Here is a 22,333-nt window from a genome sequence, read left to right as displayed (position 1 = left end):
TCTCCACAAACGTGCATGTCTCTTTGCCCTCCAAGGATATGAGGTGAGGGTGCCCTGAGTGAGTGGGGGGAATAGCAAAGCTCATTCTTTGGCACCTCCAGCATTTGTGCCTATCTGTACTGTGGATCTGGATGAAGTTCATTCTCCTAAAGGTGCCCACCAGAGAGCCTGTCCAGTGATTGTCCTGCCTTGTACATTACTGTATCCTCGACACTCAATCCTGACACATCACAGTGCCTGACACATCACAGAAACTCCACATATATTCAGAAAGGCAAGAAGGGAGAGATAACAGCATTCAGTCCTGCCATATGTAGGCATGGCTTCCTCTCTTTGAAGCCTTGACTGGAGACAATATTAGAGAGAGCGCTTACATCTAGGTTGAAAGGAAGGGAAGGAGGGAGCACATGGGAAGACTCTGGTCCCTGCTCACGACCCTGTGTGTGGAAGGCAGGAGGAAGAGAATAAAGAAAAAGCTCACTCTCCAGCATTCGGGGCACCTGAACACATAGACATTATTTGATAAGGACATTTCTTCTAGAACACAGACAAGCCCACCAGACAGAGAGCTCCAAACCCCTAACTATTCTGTTCTCCTGTGCTTCCTCAACAGCCACCAGTCACTCAAAAACTCTCACTGGGAAGGAAGGGAGGGGAGGGAGGGGAGAGAGACGAGGGAGGGGTGATGTATAGGCTCTGTCCTTCTTGGTGCTGTCAAGCCCACCCTCTCTGAATCCTTGCCCAGGTGCATTGCATTGAGACAGCACTAGCACCCAGATAGCAAGGATTAGAGAGGGGGAGCAGGGCAGAAGGCTCAGGACGTGCATACCACATGGACATCTGTGTGAGGGGATAAAGAGAAGCCCCATTCCTGCACCCTGAGCCCATGTATCCACAGGCATTGTCATAAGGAAGTTGACTCTTCAAGAGTCTGCTAGACAGAAAGGCTGGTGTCCCTGAGCAGTTAGCTCCCCGTAGCATCCCCAAACAGCAGAACTCAGGAAATTTGTTAAATGGATGGACAAAGAAATGTACACACAAATAGCTGACTGAAAGAATAGCAAAGAACAGTAAGGGAAGAGTTGCACAGGCTCTGTCCTATACCTAAAGCAGCCTCCCAATCTCGTATCCCTGCACAAGCTCACTGCTCCAATAAGCCAGCACTCATGCCCAGGCTGCACAGTCCAGGCACCTGCACACCATACATGCATTTAAGTGTGTGTGTGCAACACGGAAGTTCACACTTCTGCAGACAAGTGTAAATAATAACAAAGCCTCTCTCCTGCCTTTCAGTTTTGTGCAGAAATGTGTCTATGTTTACGTGTGTGTGTGTGTGTGCGCGCGCACGCACAGGGGGAACGTGGGTATGCATAGGAGAAGAAGGCGGCTGGATCCCTGGCACATCCTGCATGCCTGTCTTCTAGCCTGGAGAAGTTCATTCACCCCACACCTCCACCAGACAGGAAGTCCTTTAAAGAGAGACACACACTGTCTCTTATTCAGCAGGATATTCCTAGCACAGTGCATGACACATAAAAAGTGATCAATAAACATGTGCTGATTGAATTGTTCGGCAGAAGGTTCATGATGACAAGGCTCGCCCTCCTGTAATCCATGCACACAGGAGGTGCTTTCAGAATTCACAACTCCGATATGCAATGGGTACAGGAGAAGGAGCAGTTCGTTCTTCTGCACATCTCGTGTGTGTGTGTGTACATGAAACAGCACTCTCCGGCTCACAAGGTAACTTGCCTATGATTACACAGAGGGGAAGTGTTTTTTCTGCAGATGCATGTGTGAGATAAGCAATATGTCAGGGCCGCTTTCCATTCAAGCTCTGGCTGTGGAAGGAGCAGGTAGAAAGCTCACTGCCCTGCACATTGGACATGGGCAACAGGACACTGCTAATGATGCTCAGTATCCTATGCATACTGTGGATGCAGCTCCGTGTACAGGGGATGCACCTTCTGTGTTTCTATACCTGAGTGCTGTGTGTGTGCGTTTACAGGGAAGGCTCACTTTTCTGCATATAGTGTGTTCACATGTGACTGTACAGAAAGGTACAGAAAAGAATTTCTCCTGCACACAGCAGCATGAAGGAGAGCTAGTAAGGCCTCCTTCATTTAGTCTCTATTGGTGGGAGGGTTAGGAAAGCTTGCTGGGCTGCATGCGTGGGTGGGAGGGAGCCAGCACAGCAGGCTCCATCCCCTGCCCTCCCTGTAAGTGGGAGTCTCCACATGCAGGTCCATGTCGCTGGGTGTGTGTGGAGGATGGGGCGGGCAGAAATCTCGCTCTAGCATAACCTGCACATGCTCATGTTTGCAGAATGGGTAGCAAGGAACATATAGATCTACTTCATTCTCTTGAACAGTGGCCTCTTAGCCCACAGCATCCAGTGTCCTAGTGTGCTTACCCCCACCAGAATGTAAGGGTAGCAGTCTTGCCTGTTTTGATCCCTGCTACATCCTCTGTGACCAACATAGTACCCGGCATCTAGTAGATACTCAGATATCTGTGGAAAGAAGGGAAAAGAGGAGGGAGAGTTGCTGTACAGGAGCTCTGTCCTTCTAAATGTAGACAATGCTCCTTCCCTTGGAGTCCTTGAATGGGGACAGTGATTCAAGACAGCACCGACACCTAGGCTGAATGAAGGAGAGTGATGCACCCGGTCAGGGACCCATTCTGTGGTACATGTCTCTGTGTGTACCAGTCGGACCCTTCTGCACAGTACATTGATGTGGGATGGTACTGAGGTTTAGAAGATTCTCCTATACACATCTGTGTGAGACAGGAGCGGGGTGGGCATGTCAGGTCCCAATGTGCAGCCCACCCACCCTCAGGACATGCAGGCATAATGAACGAGAAGGAATCCATTATCCAACCTGCAGGAAGGGACCAGATGTGGTTCATTCTCTTGTGGGCCAGTTGCCCAGCACAGCACCTGAAATAGAGCAGGTACTCAACAGGTTGTTATACAAAGGAGGGAGGGAGGATGTAGAGGTGCTCTGTTCTATGCGAAGATGACACTCTCCCTCTCGGAATCCTTGCCCAGGTGCATTGCATTCAGAAAGCACTCTCACCCAGGTAGCAAGGATTAGAGAGGGGGAGCCAGAACAGAAGATTCCAGCACCTACACACCTTCCGTGTGTGTTTAACAAGAAGGCTCACTATTCTTGCCCAGTGCATTTACATAGGATTGAACTAAAGTAAGGAGAAGGTTCTCCTACAAACATCAGCGTGAGAGCAGGAATGAGAAGTGTCACACTTGTTTGTAAGCTGAGGGAGGGTAGATAAGAAGTCCCCTACGTGGCCCAATCACCCTCAGTACATGCAGGGGTGGTGGGTGATGGCAAAGTCCATCCTCCTCCCTGGACTGTAAGGGCCAGGAGGGCAGGGGCCAAGTCTGTCTTGTCCACTCTTCTGCATCCAAAGCCCAGCACAGTACCTAGTAAATACTATTTGAGGAGAGAAAGAATGAACGAAGGACAGATGGCAGGCAGGCACACAGCAGGCAGCTGAGAGGTGATATACAGATCCTCTGTCCTTCTCCACGCAGAGGAGCCTCGCCCTCTGGAATCCTTGCCCAGGTGCATTGCATTCGGAAAGCACTCTCACCCAGGGACGAAGGATGAGAGAGGGAGAGCAGAATAGAAAACTCGGGCACCCGCACCCTGTATGTGTGTGTATGTGCATATTTAACTCTCATGGTCCCTTTCCCGCAAAGCATCACTATGTGCATTTAATAAGATTGATCTCCCCAGAGTGTGAAAATGTATTCATCCCCATGCATAAGGTCACACGGCCATTCTCTCTCAGACAGAGCCTCCAACATGTACTGTGAGCAGCACTGTTTTCAGATCACACATGAGAGACTGCATGTGTTGGCTGTGTGTTTGGGGGTTAACAAGAAGGCTGGGACAGTCTGGGTAGGTGGGCATGCATATGCATGCACATGTTGGAGGACGTACAGTAAGGGGATACTTTATTCCCTTCCATTCTTCTGCGAAACTATGAGCTCGTTGAGGGCAACAAATGGTTGTGTGAGTCTCATCACCCAATGTTATGTTTCCCCATTACAGTATCTGACACAGAGTAAGCTGTCCACAGGGAATGAAGCCCAATCTCCCAAGGTGTCCTCTAGAAGGCCCAGGGATGAGGACTCTGGGACAGGGATCTTGTCTATCTTATTCACCATCTAACACCCAGTGTAGGGGCTGGCACCTCACGGCAAACTCAAATATTTGAAGAAAGGTGGGAAAGTGGAAGAGGTGATGTACAGGCACTCGGTCCTTCTACATGCAGACAGGGCTCAGCCTCTTTGAATCCTTGAATAGGTGTGTTGCACTGAAATGGCACTCACACCTAGGTTCCAAGGATTCGAGAGGGGGAGCAGACAAGAAGGCCAGGCACCTGCCCTTTGTGTGTTCGTGCGTGTGTGTGTGTGTGTGTGTGTGTAGCTATGACAAATAGTCTTGTTCTTATGTATATATGGTGTCATTTATGAATGATCGTACAGAGAGGCAGAGAATGTTCTCTCCTGCATAGTTCTGTGTACATCAGAGAAGATTCATGCTTTTGTGTGTATATTTATGGGCAACAATGGTAATGAGAAGTCCACTCTGTGGCCTACCCACTCAGGGCAAGTAGGTGTAATGGCTGATGGGGAATTCCATTCTTCTCCCTTGTCTGTAAGCAACACGAGGGCAGGGACCAGGAGTGTCTTGTTTAGTACTGTATGCTCATTGCCCAACTTAGTATCATGTATAGAAGAGGTGATCAATAAATATTTGTGGAACGGATGGAAGGAGGATAGAAAGGTGCTCTGTCCTAAATGAAGATGAAGCTCTCGCTCTCGGAATCCTTGCCCAGGTGCATTGCATTCAGACAACACTCTCACCCAGGTAGCAAGGATTAGAGAGGGGGAGCAGAGCAGAAGGCCCTGCATGGGTTTAACAGAACTTGCTGTTTTTCACAGAAGGTGATTACTTGTGATGATACAGAAGTAAAGAGAAGGTTCTTGAGCTTCACATTAAAGACGTCTAGTTGAACACATATTTTGTCTGTTCTTTCAGATAACAACAACAAAAGCAATGACAAGAAGGTATAAACCTACAAAGACAAAGAGACTGGGAGGAGAGTGAGCGAGAGGAAAGAGAGAGAACGAATATGAGCTATCACCAAGCTCATTATCCCCCAAACGCTCTGTTGAATATTTGACCAGAAGGCAGTATAGTCGAGTGCAGCTGTTCTCAAACTTCAACACACATCAGAATCACCTGGAGAGGCTGGCAATGCATAGGTTACCTCTTAATGGTACCAAGAAAATGAAATAGGATGACAAATAAAATGGGGCACAGCACCTAGCACGCAGCTCTCATTATTTGTACTTCTTACCCTCCATTTACGTGTGTATATGGATTTGAATGAGTGTGCATTAAGAGGGGTGGTCACACTTCTGCATGCAAGACACATGTGAGAGGGCAGTTTCCCTCTCCTCTACTGTGTGTATGAGAGAGGAACCATTGCAGTAAGAAGATGCACTCTCCTGCAAACGCAGCATATGAGAATGGGGCTTATAGAGCTCATTGTTCAACAGGCAAGAGTACAACCACAAGCGCAGTTGAGGGCCTGTGCCTTCATAATGGAGATGCATTCCTCCATGTAGTTCTGCACGGGGTGGGGGCAGCACATGCCGCCCATACAAAGAGTAGGGTAAGCTGAAGCTTGTTCTGCAAACCCTGCATGTTGAAGGGAGTTTTAGAAAGCTCACCTTCCCCTAGGCAAGGGATGTGAGAGGATGCAGGTGAGCTGGCTCACTGCCCTGAATGTTTCACGTGCGTGTATGTATCAGAGAGTACCCAGACAGAGGGGAAGGAGTCATAAAGTGAATTTTTTGAGTGAATGAGAGTGTGTGTGTGAGAGAGAGAGAAATAGAGAAAAATACAAATTAATGACTGAGAATGGAGGCATTTGCCCCTGAGAACACAAAACCAAAGGTTCCTGTGTCTTCCATCTCTGAACCCTCACCTGCCTATATATGCTGTGCACTCAGCCACGTGTGGGCCTCCCATGAATGCTCATCCTCCTGTCTACCTTGCTTGTGTGTATGTGCATGTCTGAGTATCTGTGAACGTGAGAGAGAGCCCTAACAAGTGAGTGGACCTTCATTCAACAGCTTCTCAGGGAAGAACACTGAGACAACTCATGGTTCTTCCTCGGAGGCCTGAGAGAGCAGGGCAGGGCAGGAAGGCTCTATCCTTGCTCACCTCATCAGTGGGACTCTGTGCATACAGGTCCACACCCCTAGATAGATGCCTGTCTGTCCTGAGGGATAGGACAGGGTACTCAGTGGGTAGGGACTAAAGAGTAAACTCATTCACCAGCATGTGTGCACACCTGCACAGTGGGTACAAATGAGGTTCCTCTTCCCATATGTACCCTCTAGCCAGTAAACTCAGGTGACTATGACTGTCCTGTTTACCGCTGGCTCACTTTTCCCAGCCCCTTGAACACATGAAGGCAGGCTTAATGGGAACGTGAATTTTATTCTCTGGCACAAGCTCAAGAGACCCTGGTGCCCTGGTAAGCCCCTGATGCTTTGCTCACTCTTGGATTCCCAAATCCAAGAGACATTCAAAAAGATCTGTGAAAGGAATGAGGAGAGGCGATAGGCACTCTGTTCTTCTCGTGCAGAAGACACTCACCCTCCGTGAATCCTTGCACAGATGCACTGCACTGGGACAGCACCTGTATCTGGGTACTCAGATCAGAGAGGGCGAACAGAGCACAAGGCTCAGACACCCACACACCAGGTGTTGGCAGAGGTGCCCAACTCACACATGAAAAAGAGGAAAGGGAAGTTTCAATCTTTGATGACTCCTTCTCTCATACCTCACATCCCATATATCAGTAAATCCAATTGGCTCTAACTTTAAAATACATCCATATCTGACCAGTTTTCACCACCTTCACCACTACCACCACGTCTCCATCAACCTCACACCTGAATTATTTCAGTGGCCTCCTAGTTGGTCTCCCTGTTTCTGCACTTGCTCCCTCTTAGTCTATTCACTACACAATAGTCAGAATGATACTTTTGAAACAAAGGCGTGTAAAACCCCTGTAATCCTGATTTTAAGTTGGAATTATAAGAATGAACTCATAATATGTTTTATCTAGAAACAAGACAAAGCAACAAAACATTCTTTTTGCTCTGGTCATTGAAGAAGCCTGAAAACAATTACCAACCCAGAGGCAATGAACACCCCTAGTGCCTAGAATGTAGTCTCTAAATACTGTGTCCAATAAAAGGAACTAAGGCTTATTGAAAATATGACATATTCCAGGTCTGGGGAGTAGGATGTTTGAGAGGAGCCTGGGACATTGTTTTCAATCCAGAAAGCAGAGAAGCTATTGATAACTACTGGGCCCACATCAAAAGAACTCAGGAGCCAATTTGAAGAAGCTCCCCCTGGCTAAAAATTGGTCATTTGAGCTTCACTGAGGATAAAAACTGCAATGGACTGAAAGATCAAATATATTTAAATCCATGAGTGTATCGTAATAATCTTTTTAAAATCCTCTTTGGAGTAAGCTAGTGAGCCAACTCATTATTTTGAGTACTGATAAACAGAGAGAATCAAGCATTTATCCTGCCTTTCCTAAAAAACCCGTACCACTGGGTAATCAAACAGTAGACGAGGGAAAGTTTTTCTTCATGGAAGTATTCCGGCTAATAAATGGAGAGAGAATAATGGAATTAGAATATCATCATTTTGCAAACCTAATGAAATAATGGCTCTAGGAATTGAGCATCAATGGCAACTAACATCATAGAAAGAGAGACAACCAGTCATTATGTGCCTCTTGATGGAAGTACTTCTGCCCCCTTCCCCAAAATCAAGCCCAAATCCGATCAGGCTCCTAGATACAACTATCAATTTACAGGAAATACAAACAAGGAAAAGGAACACATAAACTACACCACAGGGATGCAATAAGAAAATCCAGCCTGTGGAAAACTGCAGGACAAATGGTCCACTTTCCTCCAACAAATAAATTACAAGCAAAGAAAAAATATAGATGGAGGGGGAAGTTATAATTCAGAGACTTCAGATACCTATCAACCAACTACAACATATGGACCTTATTTGGATCCTAACTTATGATATTTTTGAGACAACTGGAAATTTGAACAATGGATATTTCATGATATTAAGAAGTTACTAATTATTATTAAGTGTGATAATGGTATTATGGTTAAGATTTTTTAAACAAGAGTTCTCACCTTTTAGAGATACATACCAATCATTAGTTTTCCCCTTCCTCCATCATATCTTAGTGCTTCCTATACCTCTGCTCCTGCCACAATGGCCTCTTTGTTGTTCTTAGAACACAGTAGGCCTTTCCTGATTGCTCTATTTGATCCTGAAACTTCTCTACCACCATCTCCACTGCCACCACCCATTCCTTATCCCCTTTTCCTGCTTTATGATTCTCCAGGGCACTTAGCACCAATTGACACACTATGCATTTTACTTACTCACTTTGTTCACTGCCTGTCCCCCACCCCCCACTAGAGCAGAGGTTCTTGTCTTTTGATCACTGATGTATCCCTGGTGCATGGGAGAGTGTCCAACACACAGTAGATGCTCAATAAACATTTGATGAATGAATGAATGATTCACTGAATGAATCAGCTGCAAATCCTGAGTCTGGGAAGAGAACAGAGAAAGCTCACACTCTGACTCATGTCTCTGTGACTGTCTAAGAAGACAGACCTTCATACACCCTCTTGTGCAAATAAGTATGCATTTTGGGAAGGCATGAGATAGTGAGCAAATCCCACTTCCTGTACCCTCAACTTGTATGTCAGTGTATATGCACACTTCCCTATGTGTTAAGGAGCAAATGCTCCTTAATTTCCTTCACACATTAGGTTTGTGAGAATTAGCTAGAAGGCTCTCTTTCTATCACATCCCATGTGTGGGAGTCCTGAAAAGGCTCTCTCTCCTCCCACCTAGATGATGGCAAGGAAGGAACAAGTCAAAAGCCTCACCCTCCTTCTAGGCTGTGCTTGTCCCTGAGCGTGAGAACCTGCACTTTGTACTTTGTAGAGAAAGGTAAGAGAAGGCTCCTCATCCCGCAAGATCTACTGATGACTGAGATAGGAGAAAGGACACAGGGCAGAGGGTCGTTCTCCTTCTCACTGCCTATGTAGGTCCATCTTTTTGTAAAGGTGTGTGTCCATGTATGTGCACATGCACAAGAGAGCAAGGAAAGCTGAGGCTCACCATCCTGCAAACCCTGCATGTGGGAGGGGTTTTCAGAAAGCTCACCCTCCACCATGCAAGGGATGTGAGAGAGGGAGCAGGGAAAGGCTCACTCTCTTGGCACAACGTGTGGGTGTGCTCTAGAAAGCAAACTGCATCAGCCTGGGGGCTGTCCATGGGCAGCAAGGGAGCCAAAGGAGGAGTACTGGTGGGTAAGCCAGGTGGGGCACACATGGAGCAGGACAGTTGTCCAGAGGAGGATTTGGTGGCAGTAGTATATGTATGTGTCCCACACACAGGGCCTATGAGAAAGGGGCTACACCAAGACCTCAATCACTTCAGTGTGTATGACTTTATGCTCACGCTTGTGCACTGGAGAGGAAGGAAAAGGCTTGCCCTCCTGCAAGCCTTGGGTGTGGGAGGGTAATTAAGATGCCAACGGTCCTACACTCAAGGCATGTAAGAGAGAAAGCAAATCAGAAGGTTTGCTCTCCTGTACACTGTGTGTGTGTGTGTGTGTGTGTGTGTTTGTGTCAGATACCTTGGACAGGTATGTATGTGATTGTGACCTAGACATGCTATAATGAGAAACCGTGTCTGTGCGTACATTCACACATATACCATCAGGAATGTTCACTATCTACTGTCTGTATTTTTCCCATTTTCCTTTTTTCTTTCTTTTTCTTTATTTTTACTCCAAACACCATAATGGTGTTTATCACTTGCAAGGCACTGTTCTAAGTGCTTTTCATATATTAACTCAATAAATCCTCATAAAATATCTACAAGGTAATCATCACTATTCCTATTTTACAGATGAAACAACAGCAGGCTGTGCATAGAAAACAAGTGGGAAGAAAGCTCGGCATCTTACATGCTGGTGTTTAGAAAGGACCCAACAAAGAAGGCTCAATCTCCTGACCATTGTATGCCTTTGAGAGAGTGCAGGGACACTACGCCATGTGAGGCATAGGAGAGCGCCTCAGTCCCCCTCGTGCTGCACGGAGGGAGAAAGGTATAGGTGTGAGAGTGACGTGCAGGGGCCCTGGGTTGCATGTGTGTGCTAGATGTACTAGGGAGGCTCATTCTTCTGCACACCTACTTGTGGTATGCACAAGCACTGCTTGTGGTGAGTGTTAAAAAAGCCCACATCCTACACACAAGGAATGAGGAATGATAGGGTCCAGTGTGGGAAGACAGAGCACAAGAGTGTTAGAGGGAGAGACAAGATGATCAACCAAAGAGGTTCACTTTGGTGCCAAATCATAGGAGGGAGATTCAAAAAGTATAGCTTTCTGCAGGCAAAGGATGTGAGAAAAAAGACAATAGAAGAAAAGCCTTATTTGCCTGCATGTGTGAGAATGGGCATGAGAGCAAGCTAAGCCAAGGCGCCCTCTCCTGCATATTGGCAGAGGTTTCAGAAAGCTCTCCCTCCACCAGGCAAAAGATGCGCGCAAAGGAGCGGGTGAGATGGTTCACTCTCCTGAATGCCCATACGTATGTGTGTGGGAGTGTGTGTGTATGTGTGTGCACATGCCCCAAGCAAGATGCAGAAAGAATGTGGAGTACATAAGCCACAGGCAAGCAGGTGGACAAGCAAGGCCAGTACCTGGGGCAATAAGGCGGCTCATTTTCCTGCACACCTGTGTTCCTGCACTATGGATGTGTGGTGAAGGCAGGGGAGGACCTGCAATAATCCTCCCTTTTGATCAAGCCACGTGTAGGGGAGAGGAGAAAGGGAAGGAGGGTGTGGGAAAGGGAAGAGTGAGAGGAAAGAGAGCCTGACCAAAAACACAGGGGAGAGAGAGAGGTGTAAGCGGAAGGCACACTCTCCTGTCAGCCCATGGAAGGGTTGGATTAGGGTGGAAGTTACAGAGGAATTAAAAAATGGCTGTGTGAGACATAGTTAGAGTAACCATATGTTTTGAAAGTAGAGCCAAAAAGATTTGATAATGGTTTGGGTTCGGAGTGTGGGGAAAAAATAAGTGTCAGGGATGAATTCAAAGACTTCAGCATATTAAAATTCTCTACATCTCTGGCCTGAGCAATTGGGGAATGCCATTTACTGAGGGGGAGATTATTGAGGGAGGGGAGAAGAAAATCAGGACTTCAGTTTTTTTTGTGTTAAAGTTGAGATGCTTATTAGACATCCAAGGGCAAATGTCAAATATACAGTTTGGACACATGCACCTGGAATTCAGGAGAGAGATCCAGGCTGGAAATGTAAATATGGATGTCATCCACATAGGATGGTATTTAGAGCAACAGGACAAGATGAGGACTAATGAGAAGCGGAAAGGTCAAAAACTAAGCCCTATATCTCTCTAAAGGTTAGAATTCAAGAAGAGGAGGAGCCACCAAAAGAGACTGAGAAAGAGAGGCTGGTGAAGCAAGAGGACAACCCAGGGGGTGTGGGGGCCTGGAAACCAGGTGAAGAGACTCAAGACAGAGGGCATGAGCACCTAACTGTGGGTGGATCTGTCAAGTAAGATGACAAAGCTGCCCAATTAATGGGTGATGTGAAGGGCATATGGGACCTTGACAAGGGTAATTTTAGTGCTGTGGTGAAAAGGAAAGCTTTAATTGGAGGGTGTTCAAGAAAGAGTGAGAGAAACATAAACAGTCAACTCCTTCAAGAAGTTTTTCTGTAAAGTGGAACAGAGAGATTGGCAGAAATTGGAGGAGCTTTTTTGGGTCAAGGAAGGAGGCAGTGCTTTTTAATTTTTTAATTTAATTTTTTAAATATATATATTGTGGCAATTGAGACACAAAGAGGAAAAGTTGCTTGTCCGGGATCACAAAGCTAGTAAGAGATCGTACCAGGATTCCACCACAGGTAATCTAACTGCTGAGACAGTGGGCCTAACCACCAAACCCCAAGCTGTGTGTGCCCATGCATGTATGAGAACCAAAGGTGGTAAGACTCGCTCTTTAGCACATCCTGAGTACACAGATATGGGGGGGAGGGAAATGGAAGAGAGAAAGATCAAGAATATCTAATAAGAAGGCTCAAGCTCCTGTCATAAATGTGTATACAGGCACATACAGAGAAAGGAGTCATGAGGAGGTTGACACTGTAGCACAACCAATGTGCGCATTGGGAGGTTATAATGACAAGGTTAATTTTACTTCAGTGTAAGCCACATATGGGGTAGGAGGGGGGCAGCACTAGAAGGCTCACAGTCCTGCAGTGCTGGATGAAATGAGACAGCTGCACATGAAAGAAAGAAAGAGGAGAGCAAGATAAGAGAGAGAGGCAAGTGGCAGGGGAGATGGGAAAGCAGACACTCCAACAGTCAGGGCACATAAGACAGAAAACATGTCAGCAGGCTCCTTCTCCTTTACTCTGTGTGTGTGAGTGTGTGTGTGCGCACGCGCGCATGTGTGTGTGGCAGGGGGAAGCACATTAAAAAAAACACATACACACAAAGCCTTGCATGCTCAAGGTGGAAAAGACGAGACAGCTCAAGAGGCTTGCACTCCTGCATAGCCAGTGGGGGGTATTGGGCAGAGGGAGGAGCAGAGAGCAGAGGTAGAGATGAGGCTAGTATAAGAAGAATGCTCACGGATGAATCCTATAAAAATGTTAAAGCATCACAAATATTCACAACACTTTTCTGATATAAATAATTACCATCTGGACGTTACAAATGTTCCAAACCCTTGAAGCAACTAAAAGACAAAGGGCTTTTTTTTTTGGTGAGGAAGATTGGCCCTGAGTGAACATCTGTTGCCCAGCTTCCTCTTTTTTTGCTTGAGGAAGACTGTCACCGAGCTACCATCTGTGCCAATCTTTCCCTACTTTGTATGTGGGATGCTGCCACAGCATGGCTTGATGAGCAGTGTGTAGTTTGGTCTGCGCCTGGGCTCTGAACCCATGAACCCCAGGCCACCGAAGAGGAGCACATGACCTTAACCACTATGCCACCAGGCCAGCCCAAGACAAAGGGCTTTTAATGTACAGACTAAGCAAGCAAACTTATTAGCTGTAGGATAATTCTCATATTCTTTTCATTAGATGTTAGTTGCTTGACAACACTAATTATAGTGTAAAGAGCCAAATGTGTATTCACCTTGACACTTTTTCTTTAGTCTTCAATGTTGCTGGCCCACAGATTATAGCTTAGAAGTTGCCTGCCATCCTTGAAGGATACTCCCATTTCTGATCTTATTTTTTCCCCTAAATTGAGAGGCAGATATTTTTTATTCCTCCACACACTCCACCATACAAGACAAACACTAACAGAAAACTTCTTCTCCCTCACTGTGTGTGTATACACGTCTGAATACATATATGCCTGTGAGTCTGAGCCAATTTTTTTTTAAAGTCCGCTAACCTACAAAGCATGCTTGTGGGAAGGGAAATGAGAAGGCATGCTGGGTTTAAGAGACAGGGAACAGCTCAGAAAGCTTGCACATCTGTAAAGCTTGTGTGTGGGAGGGGACCTGAGACAGCTCACACCCCTACATGTAAGGCATGTCAGACCAAACAGGTCAGGAATCTCCTGCTTCTCAGAGAGAACGTGCATGGACACAGCTACGTGGAGGCCAGGGGTAATAGTGAGCCTCCTCCTTTTACACACCTGTGTGCATCATCTGTGTGTGTGTTGGGGTGGGTAGCGTGCCACTGTAATAAAGCTCACTCTTGGTCACTATGCCTATAAGAAAGGCATTAAGAGATCTCCAGCCTGCCTGCTAGGTGAAGGCTACTTTCCTGCAAACTCCACAGGTGGGAGTAGCCTTTAGAAAGTTCCCTCTCCTCCAGTCAAGGCATATAAAAGGGTGATGGGGTCTGAAAAAGCTCTTCTCTCCGGCACTGTGTGTGTGAGAGAGGAAGGGAAAGGAGACACAGACAGGCTCATATGCCTGTAAACCTTCAGTTGGGAGGCGGGCTGAGAAACATTCACACGTATAAGGCCCGTGAGATGCCAAGCAGGTCAGAAAGTGGATGTGCTTGTAGGTCTGAGCTGAGAAGCTTGTTTATCTGCACCTTTTTTGGTGGCTGCTCCTGAGAAGCTTCACTTGGTAGCATGCTCAGTGCAGGCATATGCAGGTACCCACACACTGACGGGAGCAGAGGGCGTGGTGGGAGGGTAAGTGAGAAGGTGACCCCAACTATTCACCTTCTCCCTTGTCTGGGGCCAGAAAGGAGCTGCTAAAGGGTGGTTAGTCCTAGACTTCATGCTCAACAACCTGGGGCTAAGGGAGAGAGAGAGAACAAGACACACACAGAGGTAGAATCGTCCATGAAAATGCCCATTATCACAATTTTTAGGTAAAGAAAAGGTAGCAAAATGGACTGGAGACAGATGGCTGTGTGTATGTGTTCAGGCAGTGAGTGAGGAGAAACTGGGGTTTAAGGCGTGAATAGTGCAGACCGTAAAATAGGGACACAACACGGGGGAGGCAAGATAATAAAGCTGTGACTTTGACCCCTCTGGTGGAAACGCTGGTGATCAGCAGGATAAGCCAGATAATGAGCTCCTGAGAAATCATGAGATAATGGTACATTTAGTGGCATCCAGAGTGGAAAAAAACCCTAAAAAGGAGACGGACATTTGGAGCTTGCTATGTATAATGTGACGGCTGTCCTCAAGGAGCTTGAAGTCTCGACACCAAGAATCCTATGAAAAGTTCTCTAAGCTCCATCCCAACTCCGAGACCTTGTGATGCCACAAGGACAGATTTAAGCCAGCTAAAATGAAACGCTGAACTAGCGATACAAGGCAATAGATGTAAAATGCCTGAATTTAGAGAGGAGAGACATGGCTGCAGACCAGATGGTTGGAGGGAAGAACAATCAGAGGATGGGAAAGACGTCGACGGGTCAAGAGGAGGAGGAGCCGGAGGAGTGTATTCAGAAGGCAGGGAGAAGAACACGTAAGGGTGCCACGTAAGAGTCCACAAATAAACCAGTTTGACTGGAGTGGAGAGTTCTGCCAGAAGATGAGGGTGAATAAGGCCAAGGCCATGCTATGGTCCTTAAATGCTGCAAGAATAATAATGAGGTGGACTATCAGTGTGGTGAGCAACTACTCCGGAGAGGGAATTTTTAGGTGGCTCATTAATGTTTCTCTTAATGCATCCACTTGAGTGTGAAGAGGAATAAGCTAAAACTAACCCCAACTCACATTTGTATGGAGTTTACTGCTTGGGATAAGACTAAAATAGCTATTTAATTTTTTAAATGAGCTGATTTCAAGGAAGATAGCAAGTCCAGATGGACATGAAGACTGTGAAAACAGTAGGCAAATGACTGGGATGCCCGTGAAGCACAGCTACAGGCAATGGGCAGTTGGCAAAGTTTTTGCTTCTTCAGGAAGTTTAGTCTAGCAGCAAGTGGAAATAGGGACTGGCACCGGCAGATGGACTTAAAAGCTCAGCTGTCACAACCAACAGACGAGAGAATTCAGGAGGGCCTGAACTAGGCTGAGTAGAGGTGAGAATAGAAAGGAAGTGATGGTGGGCAGGGTGGGGAGGAGAGATTCAGTAGATTTCAAGAGCAGGAATTAGCAACTCCTTCTATGTGGTGTTTTGTGAAGATGACTCTTGTGACAGTGTTAGGAACAAGGCTTGAATGAGGGTGGTAGCTGAGCCAATAGAAATGAGATGAGCTTGAGGAACACTTTAAACAATCTACAGAACGTGGATGATTAAGCCAGGCCATGATTACATCAGAAAATGCCAAGGATTCCAGCATTAACACACAGATAATGGCTTTGGGCTAAGAATTAGGTATTTGGGGTCTTAGCATCCTTCACTGAAATGGTCATGTTGTATTGCAACAGCACTAAACAACAGAATGCTGTTCACTTCACAGTTACCAAAGCATTTCATATACTTTTGCCACTCTTAATTCTAGGCAACTACCTATCCTGTGCTGGTGTTCCCAACATGAAACACTAATTTTTCCCTCATTTCCCAACCCCTGCAGCTCTGAAGCCAAGATATAACACATGATAAAACTGGCAGTTGAGTGGATTTTATTTTATTGCTCAAGGGAAATTTAAACAAAAAACGACAACTTGGAAGGACTTTACTCATGAGCTCAAGTCCCCTCTAAAAATAGATACAGTTACACCATTCATTTGGTACATAAACTTATTACGTCTTACAACTTGGAGGACTGGTAGAATGAATAGATTCATTATCTCTTCATTTATGCTTGTCTTAAGAGCTGTCAAGCCTTTGCACTCTACATTTCCTCCAAGAACCCACTCGAAGAATGTCTCTCCTCTGAGTGGCTCACATAGCACTTACACACATCCTGCCTGGCATTCGAGTTATTTGCATTGTGCCTTATCTCTCAAGGGAAGAGACTGACTTTGACATCACTTGGAGGCCTCAGATACAGGGTAGAGGCTCGATAACTATCTGTGAAATAAATCTGTTTGCTTTTAGGCTAAGCACAGCTGCTCCCATTCTGTTTGAAGTATTGCCATTTCAAGGGCCCAAAAATGTCTTATCAGCAGCTATTCAAATTACTTCCCCTTCGCCATTATTGTGCAAGAAGATATGGATAAAACGATTTACTAATTCAGGAAGATTTCAGGGTGTGTCAGGTTTTGGGACACACATTCCATCCTTCAGTCACTGTTCTGCCGAGCCACCCACCCAAGGCGTGGTGACTACCAGCATGAAAAATACCGCCTACACCTCACTCTAATTCTAAACTATAAGCTTATGAATAAGTCTTGATCTGAATTTAGGTCTAAGAGACAAGATCCACTGAGTGAAGGTTAATCTTTATTTTCTTATGGGCTAGAGAAGGAAAATGTATTAAACAACCCTGGGAACTGGATTCTAGTTCCAACCCTGGCACTGAGTCTTAAAGCAAGTGGCTGACAGCTGCATCTTAGTTGCTTCATACTCAAGGTGATATGAACTTACACTTGTTTTGGGGGTAAAAAGTCTGCTGAAACTTTGTGAGAGAATTCATTCCATCTTGTTTAACTTTTGTGACCTACTGTATAATTTTAAGAGAATATGCATTAAGCCTCTGTCTTATGCTGTCCTTAGGGTTTATGCAGCAGAATGGAGTCCTGGATAAGCTTCTTCTAGGAATATTTACCCTCTTGAAATGGAGTACAAGACTGAATTAGAGGTGTATCAAATTCTGTACTAGTATAGGTTATGTTATGGTGAGATTCTAACTTTACATGGTAAAGGGGCTTAATATACACTAGAATCTAACACAGCTAAAAGGCATTTTTTTAACTTCCTACTCTTTTTGATTTCTTCTTTTAGTATCTGACATAAGGTGACTCCCTACTTCTTGAAATGCCCTCGACTTAGTTTATATTAAACTGTACAGTAGTGGGGTTCTCCTACTACCTCTCAGATTTTTCCTTCTTTTCAATCCTTGCTTCCATTTCTCCCTTCTTCAAGGTTCCTACTGTGTGTTTATCCCCCTCCCCACCTCCCAGCAAGAATACATCTTTGGCTTTCTAATCATCTCTCTCTGGATTCGATTACAGGTTTCAGACATCATTATTCTCAAATAAATTCTAAGTATCTATTCCTGCTCTCTCATTCAAGCCACAGGGTACTTAAAATCATTTATCACAAAATAAAAAGCTTGACACCTAAAAAACACATCTAAAGGCAAAATCATTACCTTTCTCCAAAGCAAGTTTCCTCCCCTCAAAACTGCCTGCAATCACAATTACTATTTTGAGTTTACCAGCTTAAAATGTTAATTATCTTTTGCTCCCTCCTACTGTAATCTCTACCTTTAATTTGTTACCAAGTCCGAACTCTCTGCTTTGCAACTTTTCATATTTGTTTCTTTACTTTCTATCCCCACCTTCCCCTTGGGAGTCCAGCCCTGACTGCTTTACACCTTTCCTTATCTGTTATTCCTCACCAAGACTGGTCCCTACTGCTGCCACGTTCAATCTAGGACTCCCCCGCCCTGGGAAGCAGGCCTCTTGCCCAGTCAAGCCAATTTCCTGATGGTCAGCCCTCACCCACCCCCAACCAGACTTGTGTTACTGGGCCAGACTAGATTGTCACCTCCCCTTTCTACACGTCCAAATGTTAACTGCCTTTAAAGGCCCAGCTCAAGTCTCACTTCTTTCATGATACTCTGCCTTTTATACTTACTTCTCAATTACATTCTCATTCTCCACGACCCCCCCCCATTGTTTCTTGAATAATAAGCACAAGATTAGCCAGGTTTGGAGCATTTTTCTCCTCTATCCTCTTCCACAGTGCTAGAGGCATAAGGGCACTCAAGAAATGCTTTTTGGTTGTACAATGATTAATGTTGAAACTATATTATTTAATTTGCAAACCTCTGCTCTTATTTTTCTCCTCAGTGATCACATATTGAATCTAGAAGAGCCCATGAGAGTTATGACACTTTCCCTCCCTACTCCCTTCCCTTCCCGTTTCAAAATTTCACACACGAAAAACACACACCATATGATACTAAAAGTCTGCAATTTCAGAACTTTAGTAACAAAAGACCACAAAATCCAGCTAGATACTTCCTCTAAATGTGAAAAACTGGTTTTTTTTCCATAGCATTCAGGTTAAACAAAGCCCTTAAATTAAAAAGCAAGGACAACCGGAAACCCTTCCTCTTCAGGTCCCTGGGGAAATGCTGCTCTGAGGCTGACCCTGGTGTGGAGAAGGTGGGTGTGGGGAGGAAACCTTCAATGCCTAGAATCCAGGGCTCAAGCCAAGGGAGGAAGAGACCCAAATCCATTGGGGCCCAGCACATCTTTCTCTGATGCCAGAAGTTCGGGGGGGGGGGGGCAGTCTCACTTCCTAACTTGTCTTGCTGTATTCTTAAATCTGTTTAAGCCATTGTATTGCTTATCCCATCACCCACCAACCACCAAGTAACAAGCGCTTCCTAGTTAGCTCAAGGAAACAACAGCACAGCAGTCACACACTCTATTGTACTCTGCCTAAGAGTGACGGCAACAGTGAGGTTTTTGTGGGCCAGCAGAACTTAACTGACTACGTTACAAACCAAGGAAAAATTATAGCTCCACATACATGCAAACCTTTATAATTTCAATACATCCCTTAATTAATCATAAGGGCAAGCAAATTACTTGCATTAAAAACAATCCTAAAAAGTTGCTGGCTTGCCCCAAGGTTAATATATCATTGAGTTAAGAAATTATTGCTTGGGGAAAAAAATGTAGAAAACAACATGCAGAACACTCAGCATATTGTCCCAGCAAAGTGCAAGTTCTTTTGCAATAGACCTGAACAGTGTGGCCATTTTTTTCCTTGACACAAACTACAATATTTAAGTATTTCTTCTCTTTGTTCCTTTTTCATTCCTAAACAAAGGTCTTAGAGAGTCTGCAAGGACCTGGAAGAAGGAAACAGGCAGGTCTCCCAGTGCAGGTATTTTATGAAGGTTGTGTCTAATCCTATGGTAGGACACATAAAATGGTATGTCAGAATTCATCCTTTGAAACCCCCCAAAAAACAGTAATAGTGGGGAAATGGTGATTTGGGAGCCTCTTTGTAATATTTCCAAGCTGAAATTCAGAAGTCAAAAGAGGGGGAACAAAATGGGGGGAGGGGCAGGCTGATCCCAAGACCCTCTTGCAGATTCTATGGCACAAGTCAAGAAGATGCAGCCAGCCAGCTCATAAATTTGCCACTAACCACAACTAAATATAATTCAAAACACCTGGAAAGCTTTTTTAAAAAAATGAACTGAAAGACCCTATAGATTTGGGCAGTTGTCAGAATTTGGGCTGCCAGACAGATGGCGTCAACGCTCTCAGGACAATCAGACAAGTCAAAGGCGTAATTCATTCAACTGAGCAGCACCTCTGCACATGGATTACAATTTACACTTCATAATGTACACTCCCACTAACGCCATATGTTTAAGAAACCATTATTGGGGTTAGGAAAGAAAGTTCCCAGTCAAATTCTCACTGCCCTTGGTTACACAGGCATGTTCACTTTGTGATAAATCATTGAGCCGTAACTTTGGATTTGCAAGCTATTTTGTACATGTGTTATATTTTAGTAGGAAAGTTAAAAAAGCTCCCCAGAATCCTTTGGCTAAACTAGTAGCATCATTAAGCACCTTGCTGCAGAAATGCTTAAATGGCATAGCATTCTGGTCATTTGGAGTACAGTTGTCCCTCAGTATCCATGGGGGATTGGTTCCAGGACTCCCTGTGGATATCAAAATCCTTGGATGCTCAAGTCCCTTATATAAAATAGCATAATATTTGCATATAACCTAGGCATATCCTCCTGTATACTTTAAATCATCTTTAGATTACTTATAATACCTAATACAATGTAAATACTATGTAAATAGTCGTTATACTGTATTGTTTAGGGAATAATAACAAGAAAAATAGTCTGTACATGTTCAGTACACACGCAACCATCGCAGGCTTTTCCATCCATGGTTGCAGAACATGGGGATACAGAGGGCCAATTGCAGACTCACTGTGTGAGATGGAAACAACTGCTTGTGGACTACTGCCACATGGATGATAAGAACCAACCTTGCATCTAAACGCATAAGGGAGAAATTGTTCATTGACTGAGCGGTGTGCAGACTGGGCCATTTAACCTAAAACAGGCTAATTCAGCAATTTCCATATTTGAGGCAACTGTAATACTCTCTCAGTTTAAAGTTTCCTCTAACCTCTAAAGGGAAAAAGCATTGCATGGTATGTGTATTTGTAACAGACATTAATAGAAACTGGATAAATGGGAATCAATTTTTGAAGTTTCACAACATTCTTAACATATAACACTCCATAGAATCATAAAGTCAGGACTGGGAATAACTGGTCTGAATAAGCAGAAAACACCTATGAGAGGCAGGACGTTAAACCAAAACCTGTGCCATAGTTAACCCTACACAGCGGCAGCAAGGTTACGAAACAGGGCAATACTGGAAAGGGAGTGCTCTGTATGTGCCCAGACTGAAATCAACTTCATAGACTTTTTGAATACCTATTTTAATTAATTACCTACAATGTTTTGTGGAAGACAACACATTTTGTGGGCAAAAAAAATGTTATTTTTATTTGGATAGAAAAAGACTCATTTAACCAATACATGTTGAGGAACTTACATGGCTAGGTGCCAGAATATAGTTTTTTTTTTAGAAGACACATTTTATACTCTTAGGATCTCAGGCTACTTGGGAAGGCAGGGGATGGGCGGCAGTAATAGAGATGGAACAATTATAGAAAAATAAAATATGGTGTGTGATCAGGTGCTAAGTGGTGTGGTATTAACTGCAAATAGAGCAGCAATATTTCAAGGAAGGGGTATATCCAATAAAGCTTAGTATAGCTGCAGAGGTGGAGGTGGGAGGAGGCACACAGCCTGGGCCTTCTAAGCATGGGCAGGAAAGATTGCTAAAAAAGAGAGAGGGCGTTCCAAGCTAGGGCAGGTAGGTCTAAGCAAAGGGCAAGGTGGTGTGAATCAGCTGGAGATGAAGCAGTGCGAGTCAAACTGTAGTTCAAAGCCTACTGCCAGTCCCCAGACGTTATTACCAGTGTTCACCAAGACGAGTCCAGAAATTAATGAGCAGTTAGAAACTTTTCCTAGCAATTTCAGAGAGTCATTTCATGTCTCACAAGTCTAATCATAAATACGAAGCTTTGTATGTCTGTATTTTATTTTTATATGTCTTTATAATTCCATTCTCCTAATTATTTTTATTGTATTATGCAAAAGTATCAAGCCATGATGGGTTAGAAGTTAAAAAATATATACAAACAGTGGGTCTCTCAGCACAGCTCCTTTGAGAAGCACTGGTGGGGGAGAGCGATGGTAGTCTGACTCAAGGGGCTGGGGTGTGGGGGAGAGTTGAGGGAAGGCAAGGATGGATAAATGAGGTGAGGCAGGACAACAACAGCCTTGAAGCCAAAGCACATGCAGAAATTTATACTCGAGACAGTAAACAGTAGAAAGTCGCCTTAGCTTCATGAATAAAGAAATGACATGAAGAAAGCAGAGTCTGGCAGCCACTGGTTGGGTTTGATTGGAAGGGAGATCAATTCTTGGGAAATAAAGGGAGTAGAGTAATTTGGAAATCTGGTGAGGAG

General features: G+C 44.8%; 1 protein-coding gene and 8 non-coding genes across 9 annotated transcripts in view; all 9 read right to left on the bottom strand.

The window, feature by feature from the left end:
* The window catches only part of CLCN5 (chloride voltage-gated channel 5), a 141,114-nt gene that overhangs the window by 59,971 nt on the left and 58,810 nt on the right, over nt 1-22,333 (bottom strand). The window lies entirely within an intron of this gene.
* On the bottom strand, nt 724-803 carry MIR502 (microRNA mir-502). The gene has a single exon (NR_033099.1). It is a non-coding gene; the product is annotated as a microRNA mir-502 (primary transcript).
* MIR660 (microRNA mir-660) lies at nt 1,584-1,680 on the bottom strand. The gene has a single exon (NR_033111.1). It is a non-coding gene; the product is annotated as a microRNA mir-660 (primary transcript).
* MIR500-2 (microRNA mir-500-2) lies at nt 3,026-3,109 on the bottom strand. The gene has a single exon (NR_033097.1). It is a non-coding gene; the product is annotated as a microRNA mir-500-2 (primary transcript).
* On the bottom strand, nt 3,561-3,644 carry MIR501 (microRNA mir-501). The gene has a single exon (NR_033098.1). It is a non-coding gene; the product is annotated as a microRNA mir-501 (primary transcript).
* MIR362 (microRNA mir-362) lies at nt 4,318-4,383 on the bottom strand. Its single transcript, NR_033085.1, has one exon. It is a non-coding gene; the product is annotated as a microRNA mir-362 (primary transcript).
* On the bottom strand, nt 4,843-4,926 carry MIR500-1 (microRNA mir-500-1). Its single transcript, NR_033096.1, has one exon. It is a non-coding gene; the product is annotated as a microRNA mir-500-1 (primary transcript).
* MIR188 (microRNA mir-188) lies at nt 9,296-9,363 on the bottom strand. The gene has a single exon (NR_033074.1). It is a non-coding gene; the product is annotated as a microRNA mir-188 (primary transcript).
* MIR532 (microRNA mir-532) lies at nt 9,661-9,750 on the bottom strand. The gene has a single exon (NR_033107.1). It is a non-coding gene; the product is annotated as a microRNA mir-532 (primary transcript).

The sequence above is a fragment of the Equus caballus genome, chromosome X (assembly GCF_041296265.1).
Source record: "Equus caballus isolate H_3958 breed thoroughbred chromosome X, TB-T2T, whole genome shotgun sequence".
NCBI classification, from domain to species: domain Eukaryota; kingdom Metazoa; phylum Chordata; class Mammalia; order Perissodactyla; family Equidae; genus Equus; species Equus caballus.
Note: the sequence above shows the minus strand (reverse complement) of the source record. Positions and strands in the feature narration are given on the sequence as shown.